Genomic DNA, 4,345 nt, shown 5'->3' with positions numbered 1-4,345 from the left:
TGTACTTCTTGTTCTTTTGAATTAAAACATTTTTCATTTAAGAGAGGTGATGGATTCATAGGACATTCATATCTTTAAGACAAAGTTACTAACTACTAATGATCATGTAGTGAAGGCACAAACATAGATAAGCACATAACATAGAAAACGACAAACAGAGAAAGTAAGAACAAGGAATGAGTCCACCTTAGTGATGTTCTTGAGCTCTTCTGTGTCTCTTCCTTGTCTTTGCTGCTCCTCCTTCATTGCTTTTAGATCTTCTCTGATTTCATGAAGGATGATGGAGTGCTCTTGATGTTCCACCCTTAGTTGCTTCCAATAATTGTGTGGAAGAAAATGTATCCCCTGAGGTATCTCAGGGATCTCTTGATTTGCAGTCAAATGTTCTACCACTGAGCTATAGACCCTTGATGGAAGCTTTTGTCTTCCCTTTCCTCTTTCTAGAGGTTTCTCTGGCCTTAGGTGCCATCAATGGTTATGGAAAAAACAAAAAAAGCTATGCTTTTACCACACCAAACTTAGAATGTTGCTCGCCCTCGAGCAAAAGAAGAAAGACTGAAGAATAAGAAGAAGATATGGAGGAGATGGATGGGAGTGTGTGTTCGGCCATAAGGGTGGGATTGGGTGGGAGAGAGATGTTGAATTTTGAAGGTAGTGGTTGTATGGGTGTGAGTGGTAAATGGAAGACAGAAGGGATGAGTGTTTATTGGAAATAGAGGATGATTGAGAAGAGAGAAGAGAGTGAGTGAAGGTAGGTGGGGATCCTGTGGGGTCCACAAATCTTGGGGTGTCAAGGCATTTACATCCCTGCACCAATTTAGGCATGCAAAATGCCCTTGCACACAACTCTGGGCGTTCAACGCCCCTTTGCTGCCATTTCTGGCGTTGAACGCCAGAACCATGCTTGTTCTGGGCGTTCAGCGCCAGGATGCTCCCATTCTGGGCGTTCAGCGCCAGAACTATGCTTTGTTCTGGCGTTTGAACGCCAGACAGATGCTCCTCCAGGGTGTGATTTTTCTTCTGCTGTTTTTGATTCCGTTTTTGAATTTTTTGTTTATTTTGTGACTCCACATGATCATGAACCTAAGAAAACATGAAAAACAATAAAAATAAGAATTAGATAAACATTGGGTTGCCTCCCAACAAGCGCTTCTTTAATGTCAATAGCTTGACAGTGGGCTCTCATGGAGCCTCACAGATGTGCAAAGCTTTGTTGAGACTCTCCAACACCAAACTTAGAGTTTGGATATGGGAGTTCAACACCAAACTTAGAGTTTGGTTGTGGCCTCCCAACACCAAACTTAGAGTTTGACTGTGGGGGCTCTGGTTGACTCTGCTTTGAGAGAAGCTTTTCCTGCTTCCTCTCCATGGTTGCAGAGGGAGATCCTTGAGTTTTGAATACAAGGGAGTTCTCATTCCATTGAAGGACTATTTCACCTCTGTCAACATCAATCACAGCTCTTGCTGTGGCCAGGAAAGGTCTTCCTAGGATGATGGATTCATCCTCTTCCTTTCCAGTATCCAGGACTATGAAATCAGTAGGTATGTAAAGGCCCTCAACCTTTACTAATACATCTTCTACTTGTCCATAAGCCTGTCTTCTTGAGCTGTCTACCATCTCTAGTGAGATTTTAGTAGCTTGCACTCCATAGATTCCCAGTTTCTCTATTACAGAGAGGGGCATGAGGTTTATTCCTGAACCAAGATCACACAGAGCCTTAAAGATCATGGTGCCTATGGTACAGGGTATTATGAACTTTCCAGGATCCTGTCTCTTCTGAGGCAATGTCAGTTGATCCAGATCACTTAGTTCATTGATGAACAAGGGAGGTTCAACTTCCCAAGCATCAATGCCAAACAATTTGGCATTCAGCTTCATGATTGCACCAAGAAACTTGGCAGTTTGCTCTTCAGTGACATCCTCATTCTCTTCAGAAGAGGAATACTCATCCGAGCTCATGAAGGGCATAAGGAGGTTCAATGGGATCTCTATAGTCTCTAGATGAGTCTCAGAGTCCTTTGATTCCCCAGAGGGAAGCTCCTTATTGATCACTAGACGTCCCAGGAGGTCTTCCTCCTTGGGATTCACGTCCTCTCCTCTCCTCACAGGTTCGGCCATGGCGCTTATGTCAATGGCCTTGCACTCTCCTTTTGGGTTCTCTTCTGTATTGCTTGGGAGAGTACTAGGAGGGATTTCAGTGATCCTTTTACTCAGCTGGCCCACTTGTGCTTCCAGATTTCTAATGGAAGACCTTGTTTCATTCATGAAACTTACAGTGGCCTTAGATAGATCAGAGACTAGATTTGCTAAATTAGAAGCATTTTGTTCGGAGTTCTCTGTCTGTTGCTGAGTTGATGATGGAAAAGGCTTGCTATTGCTAAACCTGTTTCTTCCACCATTATTAAAGCCTTGTTGAGGCTTTTGATCCTTCCATGAGAAATTTGGATGATTTCGCCATGTTGAGTTATAGGTGTTTCCATAAGGTTCACCTAAGTAATTTACCTCTGCTGTTGCAGGGTTCTCAGGATCATAGGCTTCTTCTTCAGGAGAAGCCTCTTGAGTACTGTTGGATGCAGCTTGCATTCCATGCAGACTCTTTGAAATCATATTGACTTGCTGAGTCAATATTTTGTTCTGAGCCAATATGGCATTCAGAGTATCAACTTCAAGAACTCCCTTCTTCATAGGCGTCCCATTACTCACAGGATTCCTTTCAGAAGTGTACATGAACTGGTTATTAGCAACCATGTCAATGAGTTCTTGAGCTTCTGCAGGCGTTTTCTTTAGGTGAATGGATCCACCTGCAGAAGTGTCCAGTGACATCTTTGATAGCTCAGATAAACCATCATAGAATATATCCAGGATGGTCCATTCTGAAAGCATGTCAGAAGGACACTTTTTGGTCAACTGTTTGTATCTTTCCCAAGCTTCATAGAGAGATTCACCTTCTTTCTGTCTGAAGGTTTGAACATCAGCTCTAAGCTTGCTCAGCTTTTGAGGAGGAAAGTACTTGGCTAAGAAAGCCGTGACCAGCTTATCCCTAGAGTTCAGGCTGTCTTTAGGTTGAGAATCCAACCATAATCTAGCTCTGTCTCTTACAGCAAAAGGGAAAAGCATGAGCCTGTAGACTTCAGGATCTACTCCATTAGTCTTAACAGTATCACATATCTGCAAGAATTCAGTTAAGAACTGAAAAGGATCTTCAGATGGAAGTCCATGAAACTTGCAGTTCTGCTGCATCAGAGAAACTAATTGAGGTTTCAGCTCAAAGTTGTTTGCTCCAATGGCAGGAATGGAGATGCTTCTTCCATGTAAATTGGAATTAGGTGCAGTAAAGTCACCAAGCATCCTCCTTGTATTATTATTATTTTCGGCTGCCATCTCCTCTGCCTGTTCGAAAATTTCTGAAAGGTTATCTCTGGATTGTTGTATTTTAGCTTCTCTTAATTTTCTCTTCAGAGTTCTTTCAGGTTCTGGATCTGCTTCCACAAGAATGTTCTTATCCTTGCTCCTGCTCATATGACAAGGAAGAATGGCCAGAAAAATGATAATAATAGAGATCCTTTATACCACAGTATAGGGATCCCTTTGTAAGTAGAAGAAGAGGGGGAGATAAAGGATGTGATGTAAAGGAAGAAACACAACTGTGAGGAGGCTTTGAGATGTGAGATGAGATGTTAGGATATGAATGAATAAGTAGAATGAGATGGGGGAAGGAAAATTTTCGAAAATTATTTTGAAAAAGAGTTAGTGATTTTTGAAAAATAGTTTTTGAAAATTGTTAGTATTTTTTTTCAAAATTTTTTTTTAATTTTAAAAATAAAAACAATTAGTTAATTAAAAAGAAATTTTTGAAAAAGGGAGAGATATTTTCGAAAATTGAGAGAGAGAGAGTTAGTTAGGTGGTTTTGAAAAAGATAAGAAACAAACAACAAGTTAGTTAGTTAGTTGAAACAAATTTTGAAAAGATAGGAAGTTAGGAAGTTAGAAAAGATATTTTGAAAAGATATTTTTGAAAAAGAAGGAAGATATTTTCGAAAATGATAGAGAGAGGGTTAGTTAGGAGGTTTTGAAAAAGTTAAGAAACAAACAAAAAGTTGGTTAGTTAGTTGAAACAAATTTTGAAAAGATAAGAGGTTAGGAAGTTAGAAAAGATATTTTGAAAAGATATTTTTTTTGAAAAAGATAAGATAAGAAGATATTTTGAAAAGATATGATAGGAATTAGTTTTGAAAAAGATTTGATTTTTAAAATCACAATTAATGACTTGATTCATAAGAAATCACAAGATATGATTTTAGAACTTAAAGTTTGAATCTTTCTTAACAAGCAAGTAACAAACTT

General features: G+C 39.5%; 1 non-coding gene across 1 annotated transcript; it reads left to right on the top strand.

Moving 5' to 3' along the window:
* The first annotated feature begins 2,878 nt into the window (after window positions 1-2,878).
* LOC148571844 (small nucleolar RNA R71) lies at window positions 2,879-2,986 on the top strand. Its single transcript, XR_015908806.1, has one exon. It is a non-coding gene; the product is annotated as a small nucleolar RNA R71 (small nucleolar RNA).
* The last annotated feature ends 1,359 nt before the right edge of the window (window positions 2,987-4,345 follow it).

This window comes from Arachis ipaensis, chromosome B3, assembly GCF_059453495.1.
Source record: "Arachis ipaensis isolate K30076 ecotype BB chromosome B3, ASM5945349v1, whole genome shotgun sequence".
NCBI classification, from domain to species: Eukaryota; Viridiplantae; Streptophyta; class Magnoliopsida; order Fabales; family Fabaceae; genus Arachis; species Arachis ipaensis.
The sequence above is the reverse complement of the archived record's forward strand: the minus strand, read 5'-3'. Positions and strand labels throughout refer to the sequence as shown.